Here is a 21,201-nt window from a genome sequence, read left to right as displayed (position 1 = left end):
AGTGTTGCTGATCAGATCCATTCTCTAATAATATTGGGTCCCAAGAGCAGCCTTACATAGTTACTGAAATAATACCAAATCCTACAACACTGCCTTGGATGAATAAAAGTTTATACATGAACAAATGTACAAATTTTTAATAGATTGTTGCTTTGATGATACAGAATGTATGACACATTCTACCCATTTTTCCATGAAAATTCAAGTAAACAGAATTGTTTACAAGAAAAAAAAAGAGGAGAGCTAAATTCAACTAACAAATTGTTTGTTCTGAATAGCGTGACCAAACACAATACTCAAGCTAACCTCACATTGTTATGGGGGCAGTCCCACTGAAGTCAACTTGAATGTTTGATACACACAACATTAGATCTCAGTGAATAATTTAAGATTATTTTAATCTTTTTCTGTTCACTAGTTTTCCACAAACAGATCAAGATTTTCAATTAAAGTCACCAATTAGGATATTTGCTCCCCTTTTGGGTTTGCTTTCAGCAAACAGGGACAAAGTTAACTCATTTACTAATGTTTGAATATTCTCAGACTATTTTTGTAGCATACAAAATCTTTAAAAATATTGTATTACAATTTGTAGATGTCAGGCATTGTATACGTGTTGTAAAAGGTATCTATCTGACAAGCAAAATGGATGGAGGTGATTATGACAATATTCTTTTAGTCTCAGGTAACTACAAGATTAAGGAATTGTAATGTAATGTATGATGATTCTACTACTGTACTGGGTGGCACAGAATGGGAAGGAGGCGAGCATCCTGCAGTGCTGAAGGAACGGGTCCAAGACTATTTAGAAGGATTAGACATACACAAGTCCATGGGGCCAGATGCAATGCACCCGAGGGTGCTGAGGGAGTTGGCTGAGGTGATTTCAGAGCCATTGGCTATTATCTTTGAAAGCTTGTGGCAACAGGGGGAGGTCCCTGAGGACTGGAAAAAAACAAATATAGTGCCCATCTTCAAAAAAGGGAGGAAAGAGGATCCAGGGAACTACAGACCAGTCAGCCTCACTTCAATCCCTGGAAAAATCATGGAGCAGGTCCTTAAGGAATCCATTTTAAGGCACTTGGAAGAGAGGATGGTGATCAGGAACAGTCAACACGGATTCACCAAGGGAAAGTCATGCCTGACCAACCTGATTGCTTTCTATGATGAGGTGACTGGCTCTGTGGATGTAGGGAAGGCGGTGGATGTGATATACCTTGACTTTAGCAAAGCTTTTGATACTGTCTCTCACAGTATTCTTATCAGCAAGTTAAAGAAGTATGGGTTGGATGAATGGACTATAAAATGGATAGAGAACTGGCTAGAGCATAGGGCTCAACGAGTAGTGATCAATGTCTCCATGTCTAGCTGGCAACCGGTCACAAGCGGAGTGCCCCAGGGGTCGGTCCTGGGGCCAGTTTTGTTCAACATCTTTATTAATGATCTGGAGGATGGGGTAGATTGCACCCTCAGCAAGTTTGCGGATGACACTAAGCTGGGGGAAGTGGTAAATACCCTGGAAGGTAGGAATAGGATACAGAGTGACCTAAACAAACTGGAGGATTGGGCCAAAAGAAATCTAATGAGGTTCAACAAAGAAAAGTGCAGAGTCCTCCACTTAGGAAGGAAGAATCCCATGCACAGCTACAGACTGTGGACCGACGAGCTAGGCAGCAGCTCTGCAGAAAAGGACCTGAGGGTAACAGTGGATAAAAAGCTGGATATGAGTCAGCAGTGTGCCCTGGTTGTCAAGAAGGCTAATAGCATATTGGGCTGCATTAGGAGGGGCATTGCCAGCAGGTCACGGGAAGTGATTATTCCCCTCTATTCGGCATTAGTGAGGCCGCATTTAGAATATTGTGTCCAGTTTTGGGCCCCCCACTACAAAAAGGATGTGGAGAAGTTGGAGAGAGTCCAGTGGAGGGCAACAAAAATGATTAGGGGCTAGAGCACAAGACTTATGAGGAGAGGCTGAGGGAACTGGGCTTGTTTAGTCTGCAAAAGAGAAGAATGAGGGGGGATTTGATAGCGGCCCTTAACTACCTGAAAGGGGGTTCCAGGGAGGATGGGGCTAGGCTGTTCTCGGTCGTGGCAGATGACAGAACAAGGAGCAACGGTCTCAAGTTGCAGGGCAGGAGGTCTAGGTTGGACATTAGGAAAAAGTTTTTCACTAGGAGGGTGGTGAAGCACTGGAATGGGTTACCTAGAGAGGTGGTGGAATCTCCATCTTTAGAGGTTTTTAAGCTGAGGCTTGACAAAGCCCTGGCTGGAATGATATAGCTGAGGTTAGTCCTGCTTTGAGCAGGGGGTTGGACTAGATGACCTCCTGAGGTCCCTTCCAACTCTAATATTCTATGATTTTATGATTCTATGATTCAACTTAAAGTATTACCATGTAGCTACCCTTATTCAGCAAGGTTGGCCTTACCTACGGCCTGCTTCTGCAAGGCTGAGCTTCTCCTGGGAGGTGCTAGGCACCCTCCCCTCTTACTGAGGACACAGACAAGAACACACACACAGAGAGCAGGTTAGATCTTCTGCTGTCATTAAGCAACACTTGGCACAATCCTGATGCTGTCTGGACACAGGGCTCATCCCAAGGTTGTGTTCCAAGGTGCTGTTCGCATTATTGGGAAATCAGACTCTCCAGCTAATCGCTCTTTACCTGATGTGGGGTGACGAAGATGCTGGCAGAGTGTCTGTATGCCACCTGAAACTTCTTTTTGGTAGGAGGAATTCTTAAGTGGACAGTTAATCTGGCATTAAGGGCAGTTTTGTGCTACTGAAACAGGCCCAGTACATGAATGGATTCAACCCAACATCTTTCTGGTACATAGAAGACTGTGTTTCAAATTCTCAGCTTATAAAAATGGGTGCAGCTCTGTTGTTTTCAGTCATATATTGCAGGTTTATGCCAGCAGAAATCAGTCATTATACATCATTTCAGTCCTTATAGCAAGTCACAATCCTAACAATCAAAAAGTAAACTACATTATTTTGAACTAGAAAAACTCAGCCAGAAAACTCAGACTTTTGAGTTGAAAACTGAAGTGGGTCCCTCTGATCCTTCAAAATATAAGTTTATTAGTATCTTAGTCTAGTTCACTGCAGGGAATAATATTTTTAAATACCCAGCTAACACATATGAGCTACATCACTTTCTGACGCAACCTAGATATGCAATCATTCAGCTTATGTTGTTTGCAATAGGAGTAGATTTCAACCTAATAAAAAAGCCCCTGTTGTCTAAAAAGTGGAAATATTATTCATTTTGGATGCATTAAACATGGTGCAATTAGTATTAGAAAAATAGTATTAGAAAAATACGTGGAAATCCAAATCAAGTACAATGAAGGATTTACAGGTAGTTCAGCAGTTTGAATGGGTCTGAAAATTATGTTTTTCCAGGTTTATTTCAAAAAACATTTTATTAACAGCAGTTTATTTACTACTGCAAATGTACATGGCATTCTTACACAGCACATACCAACTGTAAGTTTCATTAGGCCTCTTGGCTAAAAACTTTACATTCTGAGTTTAATGTAATTTTTAGAGGATGGGGAGTGGTGTCGCATAGAAAAAGACTCCAATTTCCCAAATAAGCTTTTGATGGATCATAATCAAAGTTAGCCATTTATGAATGTACAGATATAGACACTTACCTCTTTTTCTTAAACGGAGATCTGTATCTGCTTAAAAGTTCCACCTGAGTTGTAGAACCGTCCATCTTCAATTACCATAAAACAGCAATTGAAACAGAAGGAGCTGTAATGGTGCATCATGTCAGCGCACAGCAGAAGTACTATGCAAAACCCTTTGAAAAATTTCTTAAAGAGTCATTCCGGTCTAAATTCTGATCTCAGTCATATTGATAAAAAATTGGAGTAGCTCCACTGAGTTCAGCAGACTTACATCAATTTCACACCTGCGTGAGTGAGATCAGACTTTTTCCCATAGTGCAAAGGAAAGAATAATAAATGAAACCATTGATATGGTACTTGGCCTGAAGAGCCAATGTTTACTAATTGTTTATTAACCTTTAGGCCATTCCAAAGTACACTTGTAATGGCAATTTATGAAAAAAATTGAGTTTATAAATCAAATTATTTTTGGAATCTGAACAACTGGGATGAATAAGATTCCTTTAGTGATAGGATTGTGCATAGTTTTTCATTCCATTATAATGCAGCCAAACAGAAAGCCACTCACAAACAGCAGTGACCCAATTCTATGATTCATCATGTTCTTTCGAGCAGATTTTTCTTCAAATATTTGAATTCCATTTATTTGAATTCCATTTATTTCTGGCTATTCTGTTTCAAAACAATAATGGTGATTTCTTTCTTTCTGGTAATTAATTATGCCAACTAGTTCCCATAAAAACAAAACAAGAAGAGTACAAGTCAAGGCTGTCACTTTGTCCTTACATGAACCAGATGTGTCTCATTCCAGTAGATATAATCGTACTCTCTTCTAAAACTCCTGAAACATTTATGTACAAGAGGGTGAGTTAAGGATAGACACTTTTTTTATATTCTCTCATATAAGGAGACTCCTTACCATTATCAAAATGTAGCTTTTTTAATGGATTATACACAGAATGAGAGGGAGAGAGGCAATACTCTAGAAAGGGAGGAGAGAAAGAAATAATTTAGGTCGTTATGATTAATGGTGTTCAAATACAGATGCATAGAGAAGTCAGAAGAGACAGGGAGAAGAATGTGGACGTCGAAACTGTAACAGGCAGCAATGTGGCAGCATTTGGACTGAGGGGAGGAGAAAAGAAAAAGATTTGGCATAAAGATAAAAGACAGTCCCTCCAGTCTACTCCCATCTTCCCTTTAATGCTTCAACAAGACTTTTATGGGCTAAGAGGGTACTTTCAAATGGTACATCATTTTCTCTCCAGACATAGCTATTTCTACTTAGCCTCTTAATTTTCTTCTATTTTACTCCATTAACAACCACCCCCCCAACTTCTCCTTGATTCTCCCTTGCTTAGACCCAATGCTGCAATGTACTGCTCATCCACTACTACAAAGCACATCACAGGAAACACTCAACAGCTCCCAGGATCAGGCCTTTACACTGTAATTACCTACTTAATTAACCAGCTGAACCATAAACACACAGGGCCATATTTTGGTGCTAGTTACACCCAAAATGCACAATTGTAGTATATTCCATCACTGATTGCACAATGATATGTAATGAGGCAGTCAATTTATCAAAGGGCAGAGTGACAGTCAGTATGGTCCCCACACATCACTGACAGCTGAATTTGCCCCACGGGATCAGCAATGGTGTACCTTGTTTAATGTTTATATTGACATGGGTTATATTTTCCTTATGTACATTGTATTTTTATCCTTCCCACTTGGTGAGTGAATATGTGTTCATTTGCAATTTTCTTGTTACTGTACAGGTGCTTATTTTCTTATATTAATTGTGGAGTTTGAGAAATAAAAATAAAGAAAAGGACAGGGATATATATAAAATGAGGAGGAACTGCACAAAAAGATTGGCATGTCTTGCTTTTGATATCAACGGTCAGTCTGTGCATAAGGGTTTTTAGTAATTAAATTTGTCCACTCAATGACAGATTTTTGTCCATATTCTAAAAAGCTGGCTGCTTTGATTTTTTCCCAGTAAAGCAGGGTTGTAAAGTGCCCTTCAGTTTTGCACCTTGTAGATATACTAGGTCTAGTTTGGAATGAGAATTTGCATAGTGTGTCTCCATGGTAATGGAGACGTCAGCAAAACCATGTGTGTGCGAAGAGTTGTGAAAAGCTGAGAGCTTGTCTGTGTGTATTTACAAAAAAGATTTCTTAGATACATTAAACATCAAGACTGGGATTTTTCAAAGAAGATTAAGAGAATTAGGTACTCACATCCCATTAACTTTAGAAATGGAAGACGCATCTCTAAATCTCTTAGGCACCTGTAAAATCCCAGCCTAAAAATTGCCTCCCTTACTCTCTGTATCAGGTAGAATTTTTTTTTTGTTTTTTTGCAACATCCAGCACACAGCTGATACAGATGGCAAAGGTGCATGTGACACACACTTGGCCACTGCAACTGCTGTGAGTAGACCATGGACTACTGCAGAGCAGAATCAGACCAATAGTATTTGCATTTAGTTTTAAAAGATTTCCCCATCTCCCCGAAGGCAGAACAGCATGCATAGGTCTCACTTATGATGAATGAGTTTCAGTGTGCAGACTGAGGAATGGGGAATATCTCTCACAGCCAGGCTTCAAAATGTTTCATAAATTATTTATAAAATACTTGAATGTGCTGCTGTAGTAGCGAGAGCTGGTGTCCAATATGGAGACACAAGCTCTTTAATCATACCTTTTTCCCTCAGCAGACAAAGATTAACATTTAACATAATGCCATAAACTAAGAATAGAAATGGTGTTCTGACTGTGAAGGTGGGTTCTCCCTTAAGAATGCAATGTTTATCACTTACTGGCCTTGAGTCTAGGAAAGCTTGCCACCTGCTCAGATGGCTGGATGTGCTAAAAGCAACTATTTAGTTCTCCAAAGCTGATTACTATGTTCTATAATGTAATAGAATGGATCTTCCAAAACTGCTTTCTATTGCAGTTCTGGGGTTATACAAGGATTCTCTCCCACCCCCTCACTCCTGTTATTTCCTGGTCTTTTTATCTCAAGTGATGTCCTCCAGCCTGGCACTTCCTTTTCTTACTTCAGTTTAGAACAATTTGATCCCTTTATGAAGAAAGTTGTGGGAGATGCATGAGATAAGGAGCATTATTTAGAGCACAGTTTATGAATCCTGAGAGATCACATCTAAAGCAATATGTGCATCAGTAGGAGATTTGAAGGTGATGTGGGTAGCTGGCTTCTAGAGAAAAATTGCTTCTTATAAGTGGATTTGAGTTTGGAAAGGAATATTGCAACTAGAAAGAACTCTGATTTTTGTAGACTAATTTGAACATTTTTTCCTAAGAAAAAGTAAGTCTTGGTTGTTTCCTCAGTCAGTGGGTCAGGAAAGATACTTCCCATGTCTGCGTAGCCTTATCCTGTATATTACTTATTTAAATGACTAATGGCTGGTTGGGCATTTGTCAAGCTGTTCTTTCATTAATGCTCCCACTTGTCACGCAGAATTGTCAGGGTACCTTGATCCAGTAGAGATCATTAAATAGCATGTGTGATTCATTGTAAGATATCATTTGAGCATAGCGTATGTGATGCATCCTATTGTATTACATATCACACTGTGGCAATCTAACATACTATGCCAGAAAGCAGGCAGAGTTTAGCAAATTGTAACACTTAAAATAAAACTGAGAAATACATTTGTTTATACCAAATACATGCTGTAGATACAGAGAGTGATTTCAGGCTGTAGGGTAAAGCTGAAGTAAGTTAGTTGTGCTGTATTTATTTAACTTCATACAATGAAATATGTAAGGGGGGGAGTGTTGATAAGTCTAGATATCAATGCCAGTTTCCTAATGTAATAATAAAGTGCTTAGCTTTCTTTCGCCTCCCTATATAAAATTTCAGCTATGCACCATATTGCACATGAGAAAAAAAGAAAGCAATTTGGGACGCTGGACTTATGAGCCATGGGCTATGAACAAGATATTGGATTAGTAAAACAAAACTTGAAGAAATGTGCATATAGATCCAACCAAGTACTAAAGAATATATGTAAGTGTAAGTCCATGAATATTTCCCATTGATTTCAACTTGAACGTGGTTAGGGCCTATGTAGGTTTTACTGCAATTTAAATACTTTAAAAAAATAAGACAAAAATAACTGTAGATTTTTTTAAACCATGCAACAATTTTTACAGTCAAAATGTCTATATTTATTTCTGTCAGAAGGAATTCAATAATCTCAATTCCATAAAACACGTTTTGTTGAAAGATGAATGGTTTAGTGTCAGAGCACTGGACTGGGAACCAAAATTTCCAGAGTTCAAATATTGGATCTGACATAAACTCTCAGTGGACATGGGCAAGTGATATAGGGTAAGATTTTTCCAAAGCACTTGAGGTATTTATGAGTACAACTCCCACTGAAACCTAAAATGGGACCTGTGTTCCTAAATTCCTCAAATGCTTTTAGAAATCACTCAATCTCTTTGGGTAAGTCTACACAGAAAAAAAAGACCAGCAGTAGTGAGTGTCAGAACCTTTGTCAACTGACTCAGGCTCATGGGGCTCACACTGCAGGACCAAAAATAATAGTGTAGATGTTCAGGCTCAGGCTGGAGCCTGGGCTCTGAGACCTTCCCCACACCCTAGGTTTCAGAGTCTTGACTCCAGTTTGAGAATCTACACTGCTATTTTTAACCCTGCAGAGGGAGCCCCATGCGCGTGAGTCAGTTGATTCAGGCTCTAAGACTTGCTGCCGCAAGGTTGGTTTTTTGTTTTGTTTTTTGGGTTTTTTTTTTTTGCCATGTAGATGTATCCTTTGTCTCCAATTCCCCATCTGTAACAGATCATATTTATTTATGCATCTAACTCACATGTGTTGAGGATTAGTTAGCTAATGTTTGCAAAACACTTTAAACATGAAAAGTGCGATCCCAATGATAAGTATTACTGCTATTTTTTATTCTTGGGTATGAAGTATGGTTATGTGTGCTTCAAACTCTAGTGATTTGTTTCCCATAATTGTTCTAAGATATTCTAGAACCTTTAGCCTAAATGTTCTCAAGAGTTGTACCGAACTTTACTCATATTTGCTGCATTATCTAACATTACTGTCACTAGTCTACACATTTTGCTTCTCTTCTCCTTTAACAGCAATGGATAAATCTTCCCTGGACTTTAAGATTTATTAGCTTTGAAATTAGATTGGTTCTGAATTACCCAAGATCAGGAAATCTCTCTCTCTCTCTCTCTCTCTCTCTCTCACACACACACACACCTGTTTCTATAAACTTAGTAAGAGCCTGTCTGCTCTTTAAATCTGAACTACAAGTGAAAACCTAATAACGTGTCTGGATTATTCCACTGATCATTCTGATCTCAAGTAAAGTGTTTGAGATATTGTTTATGATCAGCATGCTCTGCAGCTACAAAGATTTTAAACAGGAGGCCGTGTCTGCTATTGACAACTTTTAAATCAATGATGACTGAAGTCATAATGAATTCCAGATACTAACAGCTTCAGTTTCAATAATCTGTAAAATACATATATTTTAATCTATATCTAAGATTCATGACTGCACTTGCCTTTATTTTCCCATAGTTCTTATTCTATGAATCTGAGCAAGTCATTCCAACACAATGGTCCCAAAATGTAGCAGTGTGCCACACATTGCAAATAAAAGTTGTCTCACTTTATCGTTCTTGCAACAGAACAAGACCAAACCTTTGCTTTAAAACAAAATCAGATGTTTTTGTGTCACACTTCTGATGAGTATAACCCTTGTATTTGCTTGCTTTCTTCTTACACAGTAAGGTCAGCTAAGATGTTAGGTGCAGGAGACATGACATTTTTCTTAGCTAATTCTATTACTTCATTGTCTTCTTTCAACACAGCTTTTAAATGAATGTATTTCTTCTTTGAGAATGAACCAAAAGCATCTGGCAACCCTTAGGTAATATTTTGTTTATAATTATATCAACATCAGTCTTTGAAGCAACAAAGGTGTTTGAAAACTCCAGGCTATGTCTAAGTCATAATCACTTACGTCAGATATTTGCCATGTCATGTTTAAAAGGTGATGTTGGTTGCATATGGCTCATAAATTCACATTACACCTAACGTAAGCTCTTACCTCAGAAATGATCAAGATCATATTTAAATGGTTATGTTGGCTCAGAAATCAAAACTATATCTTGACCAAACACAAAAGTTCAATTCCCCTATGTCTGATGCAGAGAAGGGATTTGAATGTTGCTCTCTCACATTAAAGAGACTGCTCAAGCCATCAGTCCATGGGATATTCTGACATAAATTGCTCTCAGTCTTTCTGTTGAAGCTGTTAAATTGTGTATAACTAACTAGTCAGTGGTGAAAGAATATGAACTGGAGCCACCCACATTCCAGGTGAATGCCCTAACCACCAGGCTAATAGTCAATGGGTATGAACAAGAATAGAATCTATTTAATCATTTATACAAAGTGGAAAAGCTTAAACAAGAGCTACTGAGGCAACCCCAGGCTAAGTTATCCTATAGCACAGGTGTTAGGGAACTCCCTACTTAAGTGGGAAACCCAAGTTCAAATCCCTTCTCCGCATCAGGTACAGAAAGTAATTGAACCCAGGTTTCCCACATCTCAGATGATTCCTTAACCACTGAACTAAAACTTATAAGGGTAGCAACACTGGATCGGATGAACCGAACAAACCCCATTTGTTCTGCTAAACAGTCTGCCTCTTTGCAGGATCTTGGACCCATGTATATTTTTAAAATAAATCAGACAAGATTATCTTTATCCTACCATAGTGACATAACATTTACCATATGTATAGATAGAGAAATCCCTTAATGTCTATATCACCAATTTACATAATTGGCAATTTGTTAAGCTCTCATACAGACTATTGAAAACAGTTGGCATAAAACAAAGCAACTATTGTGCAAGAGGAAGAAGAGTCACTATACACAGATAAGTCTATGCTCCACTAATGTTCTTACTTTAGACTTTTAGCTGTTGAAGCCTCCACACAGTGATGGAATTATGCAAAGGCTATATCTACACTTGGAGCTGCGGTGTGATTCCCTGCTCTAATACACATACTCACGCTAGCTTAGATTGAATTAGTGTGCTAAAAATAGTAGTGTAGCCATGGTAGCATGGACAGTGGTACTTGTCTGTATGGGCTAGCCACCCAGAGTACAAACCTGCCTGAATCCCATGTGTACATACTCAGGGTGGCTAGCTTATGCCGCTGCTGACAGTTGCCATGTTACTCTTAAAGTGAACTACGTCAATCAGAGTTAATACAAGTATGTCTACATGAGAATCATACCTCTAGCTGGGAATCATACCTCTAGCTTATAGAGCAGACATGCCAAAAGTTACACTAACATAAAAGCCAATGTCACAGAGTAGAGAATTAGGCCTGTAATGTGTATACAACAGTCTGTTCACCTACTGTCTTTATCTTTGTAGTCAGTTATACTGGGAAGTGTTCTGTAACCGTTCTGTGTTCACTTTGCACAGGTGTAGATGACTACACATGGCTAAATAGTAGGGAATCTTCTAGACTGTATTTTAGAGAATTAGTCTAGTCTTGTTCCTGCCCTCAAACAAGCATAGTTCATTTAATAGAGTTCCAGAGAGGTAACCGTGTTAGTCTGTATACAGCTAAAACAACAAGAGTTATATGGCACTTTAAAGACTAACAAATTTAATTTTAGCAGGCATAAGCTTTCGTGAGGCTCAGCTCACCTCGTCAGATGCAGAGGTAGAAATGATAAACATAGGATCATCATATACATATACAAGTGCATAGAGAACAATGGGGGAGGTGGATGAAAGCCGGGTACTTGAGGTCTAATGACAGTCATTGAGTAGGAGGTGAGAATGGGTGAGCAAAGCAATTTACCTCTTGTAATGAGAGCTCATTTAATGAGGCTCTTCCAAGACCATTATGTTAATCTCCAGGCTTTCATATTAATTTAAGTCATGTTGGTAACATTTACATTACCTTGGAAGATGTAACACAACGCAACTGGGAAAACCTGTTAGCTGCATTCCCATGGTTCAATTGGGAAGATCTTACAAAACGGTGTTTTACAAGGAGTACCTGATGTAATAATGAAGATGTGTATGTTAGGACACAGATACATGGATGGTACTATATTATTGGAAGTGTTTTAAAAATAATGGGCGAAATCCTTGTGCCCCTAAAGTTAATATGAATTTTGACATTGATTGAAATTAAATCAACATTTGCTTTTAGCTTCACAAATGTTGGAAAATCTCCATCATAAAAAGTGCATAATAGGTGCTAATCTATCCTGCTGCTGCATGCACGACTTCCAATGAGATCAACAATATATTATGCGCTTTAGTCTACAGAATCTTTACATTAGTTCTTGCTTTCTTGCATAAGGTAATTTTGATCAATTTAGGTCCAAAACTAACAAAGATGTTTCCAAATTGACAAGTTTTCTACCAAAAGTACCTTCAAGAGGTTTCAGTATCTCAGAGTCTCTTACTTAATTTCTCCTATATCTATTTTTCCCCCTATAGATTATTGGGTAAAGCTGTTTTGGAATTAAGAGTAACCTTTACTAGCCTTTATTACGTTTCTGAAAATACCTTGATTCTTGTGTGCTATAATATTATTTAGAGTGAAGAATTATTTCTTGAACTTCACAGAATCAAGTAAACATTTCCAATAGTGTCAATGAAACACCAATTTCAAGGTAATATTCATATGGGAATGGAGTCCAAAAGAGGCTGTTTTTGAAACAAAAATTGAAAAAGCTGATGGATAGCAAATAGCCACATAATCCATTGATTAATCTAGTGTTAAATGACAAAGTTTTTCTTCATGAGATTTAACATGCAAAACCTGAGATTTCTCTTAAGGAGAATATGCAAATGTGTGTGTTATGATTTTCATCACTGTGTGCCAAGCATACAGTCAAATCTTGCAAACATTGAAGTGAATCATTTTAACCACAAAAGTGAAATTAAAAACATACATGTCTGCAGGATCAGAGCCATAAAAGCATTTTGTATTCACATCTATCATCCGACGAAGTGGGTTTTTGCCCACAAGAGCTTATGCCCAAATAAATTTGTTAGTCTTTAAGGTGCCACAGAACTCTCACTGTTTTTCTATCATTAGAGTTTGTTTGCAATGTTGATGTAGCTATGTTGGTCCCAGGATATTAGAGATACAAGGTAGGTGAGGTAAAATCTTTCATTGGCCCAACTTCTGTTAGTGAAAGAGAAAAGTTTTTGAGCCACCTGAAGAAGAGCTCAATGTAGCTCAAAAGCTTGTCTCTTTCTCCAACAGAAGTTGGGCCAATAAAAGATATTACATCACCTACCCTGTCTCTCCTTTAAAGTCTGTGTAACATGTACTAGAAAGCAACATTCCCATTTAAGTCAATGAGCGTTTCAAAATCTGGTCCACAGACTTCAAAACAGCATATTTCACAGAGAAATGATACTTTTTCACCACTTAAAATGCCTCTCTGTAAAAAATGTGTTCCCATCCTCCATCCCTTAATAATCTTGTTTGCAATAGGTTTCTCCATTTTGCCACTCAGGCATTTACTAATGGATTCTAAGAATCCTGAGGACAAATGTGCAGCTGATGTATAAGTTAATGTAAAATCTCAAGGTCATCCCTTGGGGCAAAGGCAGCACCTTGCTTCCTCATCAGTCATTCCTTGGGCAATGACCATCTTGTGGTCTGGTCCCAGGGTATGGGCCTCCAGCTTTACCTCTTAGCAAGTTCACCCTCTTTCTGGGTGTGTATGTATGATAGGCCAAACAAGAATAAAAATAGTTCCCGTGGCCAGGCACTGTTTCAGGCCCTGCAGGAAGGGCTGACTCCTACCTTTCTGCTTAGTTAAAAGCCAAAAGTTAGTTCTGGGTATTCCAACAAAAAAACAAAGTAGCTTTTCTTCTTTCCTCAGAGGACTTCTGCTAGAGTACCCCCAACCTGATCCTCAGCAAATAATTCAGTGTCCCAGTTTGAGACATGTAGCTCTGCTTGTTTCAGAGAGCTAGCTGAACTGGGCTGAGTTCCTCCCTTGCAAGGGCCCATTGCCAGGATTCACAAATTACACAAGTGCTGTCTATTAGGCTGATTGGGACTGGTCAGGGGACAGGGGTGGTTATCTGACCTATCAGTTACTCTTACCTCACATACTATATTCTGTTCAGCTCTTAATACCACACTCATTACCTTCCTTAAGACTACTTACACTCACACATCGGAGGAAGCCAGACAAAAATGAAGGAATGAGTATGTTAAAGTAGGACTGGCCTATTTTAATTTGGAAATTCTCACACCCTCCTTTTAGTTGCCTGCCTTGCTATGCTCCTCACTCCTTGCTGTGTGAATTATGCCATACATAGTTAAATCTTCAAATAGATCGTTAGTTCATAGAGGTGCTTGTCATCAGGTGTGCCTGCCCTGCAGTAACCTCTGCCTCAGTTTTCTTTATTAAGACACCAGTAACTGCGCTTCAGGCACTCTTGACTGAATAATTCCCTCTTTGGGGCTTGTTTATCATGGAATTTCATATAAAATGATCCATAACAAACAGTCCCAAATAAACAAAAAGCTCTGTTCCCAGTCCTCTCATTCAGTGTTTAGAGTTGGAAGGGACCTCAGCTCTCTAGTCCAACCCCCTGCTCAAAGCAGGACTCTGTTCATCCCAGGGCTTTGTCAAGCTCTCAGGATGGAGATTCCACCACCTCCCTAGGTAACCCATTCCATCCTAGTAAAAAACTTTTTCCTAATGTCCAACCTAGACCTCCCCCCTGCAACTTGAGACCGTTGCTCCTTGTTCTGTCATCTGCCACCACCGAGAACAGCCTAGCCCCTTTCAGGTAGTTAAAAGCCGCTATCAAATCCCCCCTCACTCTTCTCTTTTGCAGACTAAACAAGCCCAGTTCCCTCAGCCTCTCCTCATAAGTCCTGTGCTCCAGCCCCCTAATCATTTTGGTTGCCCTCCGCTGCACTCTCTCCAAATTGTCCACAATTGTCTCAGGGTTAGCTATCAGTCTTTACATCTTTCCTTATGGCAAGCGCCCCAGCTCTCCTTCCGGAGCCAGGCTACAATCATTTCCCTCAGCTGGCCACACTTAGTCCTCAGGATCAGGGGGTTTTGCAGTCTTCTCCTGCCAGTATCTCTCCTTGCCAATGCAGGTGCCTTCTTACTCTCTTCACTGTCTGCAGGCATCTGTCCTGATAGGAGGGAAAAGGCAGCATTTATGCTTGTCTCTACTCCACTCATCCCAGTTGATCAAATGAGAAGGGAGCCTAGCCCCATCCTCTCTGCAAGATTCCTGGCCCCAGGCCCTAAAAGAAACAGTAATGGGATTTCCTCACAAACACTTTTTACACCTAGGACTACTTCCTCTTTCCCCAAATCTCCCAGTTCCTTGTATCTATAATCAAAACTTTCAACTCTTAAAGAGCCATACCAGATGGCAAAATAGACTGACCACTAGGGCAGTAGTGCTTGTAAGGGGCAGACTACCCCATCACACTACTACGGTCTAAATAAAATGGAAGCACCCAAGATTAGTGGTAGCCCAATGTACCATGTGAATAGTCAGAATTCAACCCTGTGTGCCTTGAAAAGCAGAAGAAGCTGGGTGTGGAAATGACAAACTCACTGGTCGTTGCCCTTTAAATCACTCATAGTCTCTGCTGTCTGAAAGAATCTTGGAGAGAGCCTTTTCTTGTCATAACTACCACTGTAGTAAATTGTGGTACAGGTCTCCTCATAGGAGAGATAAGAAAATTTCTGATGAGGAACTGATATGAACTTTTGAGCAGCAACAGTTAAAGCTGGTCAGATATTCCTTGACAGAATCCAAACGTTCAGTGGAGTCTATTTGATTTTTACAAAGGTCTGACTGAAACCAGGCAGGGTTCCATTCTGCCTTGTTTCCTGTCAGTTCACCTTCCTGGCTTCTCAGCATCCCACCTGGAAGGCTGATGGGGAGTCACGAGTTTGGAATCCCTGGTCGAGCCCCTTCTTACCAGCTCCATGGATCTTCAGTTCCTCCGCAGATCGCCTGGCAACCTTACAGGGAGTTGAGAGCCTGAAAACTCTGGGACACCAGTTAGACTGTCCCGAAGCCAGGTACATCAGGGTTTCCAGGATCCATGGCGGACATCCAGGCAGACTGCTCCAGAGTTGCAAATCCTAGAGCTTTTCCCTTTCATGTAGAATTTCAATTTTTTTTTTATTTCCATTCCAAATCAGAACAAATCAAAATCCTCTGTAAAACAGAATTGCCTTTCTCCACACAGCTCTAGCAACGGTTCTTGACTGGGCTGAAGAGAGAAAAAGTATTTTCAAAGTCTGTGTTCTGTACCTCTCTGCCATCAGTAGTGCCATTCAGACACACTATTTCCATAACTAGGAACAAGGATCAAGACCTCAAACTGCTGGGGGAAAGGGAAGAATTAAAAAAAAATAAGACAAATGATTAGAAAAACCAGGCAGTATAGAATATGGCCATACATGACAAGGCCACATCATCATCTTTCCATAGTCCTTTACAGCTGGACTAGAGGGGATAGATTGCAAACTAAACTGGGAAGATAGAAATATTGGAGATTTACATTTTACATTTACATTACATTATCCTGATATTTGAAACTATTAATTTAGGATAACGGCTCCTTGCTCCTGATTGAGGCTTTCGGGCACTTCTACAATACACATAAGAAATAATATTCATATTAAAAAAATTCAAATTTATTTTTCTCCCTGTTGATTAAGAAATATTCTGCTTGTTTTAAAATTCAGAGGAGTAATGTGTGAAACTCTGCAGTGATCTCAAAATAGTTTTCAGAGCACTTGATTTACCAGTTATACTTCTTTCAAACAAAGAGCTATATACTCTATATAATATAGGACTTTAGCCAAAAAATGTACTCTTCACAAAACTAAACTGAACTTCTCAGTATTATCTTTTAATGCACTTTGATCACATTGTGATTAAGTAATATTTACTGAAGAATCTCGCATGTAAAAACTTTTCTAGCAAAAAAAAAGACCCAAACAAACAGGAACTTAAACTTGAGAGGAAAAACAATAACTATGCAGTAAGGTAATATGTCTGCTTAGTGGTCTTAAAAAGCAAATAGGATTAGGGATGGTTGTAAAGGGGGCTCCAGCCTCTGTTTTTTCCAGAAATTACATGAATGCCTAGCTGATTAACACATTTTGTTTTATTTCAGAACAGCTGGTACAATGAATGCTCGTTCTTATTCTCTAGCCCCCCTTACTGGAACTAACTTATAAAACTGATCTAATAGGCACAGCAGACTAAAGCAGATACTCTGAGAAAGTATGCATCTCATAATGATTAAACATCACACACTCTTTTCTTTTACAATTGATGATATTAAGTAAAATTATAATAACATTATTGCTAAGAATAGGTGAACCAGATTAAGAACATGTATCAGCCCCCAAATCTCAAACCAAACCTATTTTCCTAGGTTTATTAAAATGCCTCTATCATCTACAGATAAGTCCATCAGCAAATACAGTACCGCAGATCCCTTGATAGCAGAATAAAGTAGATGAGTTTTTAGAGTTTTGTTTGCTCTGAACTTAAATGGTGAAAAAAGGCTGCATTGAAGAAAGATGAAGATCCTTTAGAGAATGTGATGTCTCAATAAGTCTTGAAAAATGTCATTATGGGAGACCAAATATGGAGAAAAAGTTTGCCAATAACATGAGCCATGCTTCTTTCGTAACTTGCTACCTTTAAAGGAGCTGCAATTACAATTCTATACTGAAAGATACTATGACCACCACCTAAAGCATGACTCCTTGATCATTATTTCAGAACCAAAAGTTTACAAATTTAACAAGAGATAGATATGTACCATTTCTTGAGAGATACTCATCTATCTGGAGTATTGCTAAGCCTCATAACTTTACTGAACTTTATTTCAACACAGTGTAGTTTCCAAAATTGCTGTTACAAGTTTTGCCTCTGTTGTTTAACAGCACTGGCTAAATCTTCTCAGTGCTGGAAGATTTATTGGCTTTGAACTAAGAATGGTTCTGACCTACTTGAGCTCATTAATCATTCTGACTATCGGACCCAGACACTATCTGAGAGTGTGAGCATAGAGTTCATCTCAGACATTTGCTGGTCAGAATTTACCCTTCATTATACAGTGCATTTATGATGTTTAGAAGTGCTTGGCACCCACATCTCTGACTGAAGCTGATGACATCATGGGTGCTCGGCTCCTCTGGAAATCATTTATCTATTAAATATTTTTTCAACTAACGTCTTTCAGCACATTTCCTAGTTAATCTTGTGAAGTTTTAAACTCATTTTACAAAATATAAATCTTATTTCCCTCATATCTTTAAAAGCCATTTGTGCATTTGTAACTAAATCATCCTAGGCTTTCCCTTAGCAGTTGCAGGGTTTTTATGCTGTTTTTGATTGTAACTGCAGTTGATGGAAAATGCTAAAGACACAGACACATGGTAAATACAGATTTATCAAATTTCTACAATTACGAGTCTGCCCATTTTTCAAATAAATAGTTAAATACTAGGTTTGCTGCCAGGATATGCATTCAGCAGCTCAAAGTAACAAACCAGCAGTTATGCTTGATTATACAGAATAATTACATGGTATGAACACTGAAATTAGAAATACATAATGTAAAATGTGATGATTATTTCCAACATGGGACTAAATTGAATAAAAAAGCTTTACTGAACTGGAGCTAATTTCAGTTTTGTATGGTCTAGGTTGGCCTGATCTTCTCCCCATTTAGCAAGGTTCGAAAGCCTAACAGTTTGTTCATTCCTGTGCTAAAAAAAAAAAAAAAAATCAGCCAACAAGCCACTCACTACAACAGCAGATGTTTCTTCTTTTAATGCCAATATACATCTTACGCAAAGATACCAGCACAGTTGAGGGCTGAATTATCTAGCAGTTATTTTAATGCTACTAAATATTAATATAAATGCTTGACGAAAATATATAATCCAATGACAGTACAAAATTTGGTAATGGAGTTCTTGTGTCGTACAGTATTACAGTGTGGTAATGTATAGTTAAATTGAATCATAGAATTATAGAATATTAGAGTTGGAAGGGATCTCATGAGGTCTAGTTTCCCGGTCTGGATGGCAGATGGATGACTCCATCCCCCTTAGGTACAAAACAAGCTATATTTAAAGAGCACTAAGGTTGTGAAACAAACTGACAGGAGCTAGGTTATTCAGAATTAGGTTGACTCTCTTTAACAGAACTCTTGAAAATAAAAGCACAAAAGCATGAGCTTTAATTATGAATCCTTCCTATGTTGGGTTCTGTTTGAACCTATTTGAATCTAGAGAGAGGTTATATTTATTAATTTAAATTAAAAATTAAAAAAGTTAATCTAAAAGTGGCAAGCTGTTCCATTCTAACTTCTTTAATATGTTTACTAATAAACCCTCATTTGATATACATGCAATTAAAACTTTCTTTAAATCACACTCAGTATTAACCCATAAGATAACAAATCCTTCAGCAAGACTGTTTTCCTGAAGAAAGTTTACAGATATAGGGCATGATCCTGAGAATACTTGTGTCAAAGTTGCAGAGTAAACTCAATGCTCAAATCACATCAGAATGCTCCAGAATGCTGTTCTAGCATTTTTGGGGGAGCTGGAATCGCCTCTTGAGGTACTTGCATTCTGACACTTCTCAAGCACTGCACTCACCTCAAGTTAACTGCACCTATGTGGCCTCCTTGAAGGTACCCTACTTTCGGGCTCAGATCCTTCACCATCACCTTTCTGGGGGTAGGTTTCTGCAGACTTCTTCCTCCAAATCAGTGGTTTAGGATGAAGGCTCCTGCAATTTATTGCAATTGTCTCACCAGGTCTGACCTTAGTTCAATACTTGCAGTCCTGTTCTCTCTCAGGATTAGCCAGTGACCAGGAAGCTGTCATAAAGCAAAGTACTATTTATTCAGAACAAAAGCATTTTGGAGAAAACATCCTAAAATCTTTAAACAGTTTATATGCATATATAGCTTACCAGGCAGTCACTCATATTCCACTAAGCCCTTACTAGGATTAAAGTGCTTCAGCCCTCTAACGGCACACTCAAGCAACTTCAAATGCCTGGGATGCCGCTACTATGCCCTGCCCCGGTTTTCCCTTTCTTCAGAGCTCCATCAACAAAACTCCATGCAGTTTCACTCACCCACTCAAAGCCCTTCTTGCAATCTGGTTTCTTTATTAATACAAAGTTCCAAACACAAACACAAAAACTAATCTTCCGCCCAGCCTTAAGCTGGGCACAATCCCTCCTCCCAAGGTACTGTCCATTCCTGCTGTCTGAGCAGCTGGAAAAGATAGAAAGACTGGCCTGTCTTCTTTGCCTTTTCCCAAAGGAAAAATAAAAGTTCCAGGTGAGTCCTCTTACCCAGCCCCAATTTCCTTTTTCAGGGTCTATTGCAGGAGGACCCCTCATCCACCCATCCATTCCCTCTGACGCACCTGGCATTGACCACTGTCAGAAGACAGGATACTGGACTAGATGGACCATTGGTTTGATCCAGTATGACTGTTCCTATGTTCTTTCACCCACCCTGCAGCTCCACTTCCCTTTCTAGCTCTACAGTCACTGAAATGCCCTCTGACACTTTATATCCCAGGTGCCCCCCATGCCCCTTAATAGGCTCAATTGGGAGCATCTCCTCTGGCTCTGTGGATGTGGGGAAAACAGTGGACGTGATATACCTTGACTATAGCAAAGCTTCTGATATGGTCTCCAGCAGTATTCTTGCCAGAAGTATGGTTGGATGAATGAACTATAAGGAGGATAGAAAGCTATAGAAAGCTATAGATAGATGGGGGGCTACCCTGGTGTTAGGAATGTATGCTTTGCCATATGGATGGATGGAGGGAGGGGAGAAGAGGCAGAAGGAATAGGCTGGGAGAAGAAGGAAGTAGATTGGGATAAGGACCCTGGGGAAGAAGACTGGAACTGGGGAACACTGAAGTCAAACGAGGACATGTAGGCATCTCAAATTGGGCTACTCAAATTAGTGGACACTTTTTACCTTAATCTGTCTATGCCTCTGTTTCCCATGTGTAAAATGGGAATACTATCCCCACATATCATTAGAGCATTTCAAACACAAATTACTATGCTTCACAAACATTACTGAAGGTATAGTGATGAAAACCACAAAAAATTCCCATAGGAAATGAATAATTCTGTCTGCAGAGCAGGACTCGAATGTCTGCTGCACACAAGGCACGGGGGTCACAAAGTGAATAAAGTATTGAATAGCTGTTCATTCAGTGAACACTGTCCATCCTGTGCATTGAATGAAGCAGGGGTTCTGTGTAAAGAAATAGTATGTAACTAAAGATGGTGTTATAAATCAAATGCAAAAGGGTCCTTAAATGTATAGAACTCAACTTTGCAACTTTAACATTCTTTTAACATAGTTCTGTTTGCTTGTTTCTATAAAGATGGGCATTGGATTTTGTGGTGGTCCTTAA

Source organism: Emydura macquarii, unplaced genomic scaffold, assembly GCF_026122565.2.
Source record: "Emydura macquarii macquarii isolate MOO-44397 ecotype Brisbane River unplaced genomic scaffold, CSIRO-AGI_Emac_v2 contig_3108, whole genome shotgun sequence".
NCBI lineage: Eukaryota > Metazoa > Chordata > Testudines > Chelidae > Emydura > Emydura macquarii.
Note: the sequence above shows the minus strand (reverse complement) of the source record.